The sequence below is a fragment of the Montipora capricornis genome, chromosome 3 (genome assembly GCF_036669925.1).
Source record: "Montipora capricornis isolate CH-2021 chromosome 3, ASM3666992v2, whole genome shotgun sequence".
Taxonomy (NCBI): Eukaryota; Metazoa; Cnidaria; class Anthozoa; order Scleractinia; family Acroporidae; genus Montipora; species Montipora capricornis.
In genome coordinates this window covers 42,238,445-42,238,703 of record NC_090885.1, presented here as the reverse complement: position 1 = coordinate 42,238,703, position 259 = coordinate 42,238,445, and positions in this window count along the sequence as shown.

The following is a 259-nucleotide window of genomic DNA, read 5'->3' as shown; positions in this document are numbered from 1 at the left end:
CAAAAATATGCTCGGCTTCGCTTTGCAAACCAGACTACCGACACCAATAATACGTGCAACATTCTGGTTGTCCGTGTGCCATTTGACACATAACCTGCAAGCTTAGGCGCAAAAGATTGCAAAACGTTTCTAACGGCCAAAATCTCACGCATAGTAGAACTTTCCTGTGCTAAATCAGCTGACCAAACACCTTGCGCGGCCACCTAGGGCCCAAGGTCAACAATGTAACCGCCATATCCAGTGTCACTAGCATCCGAAT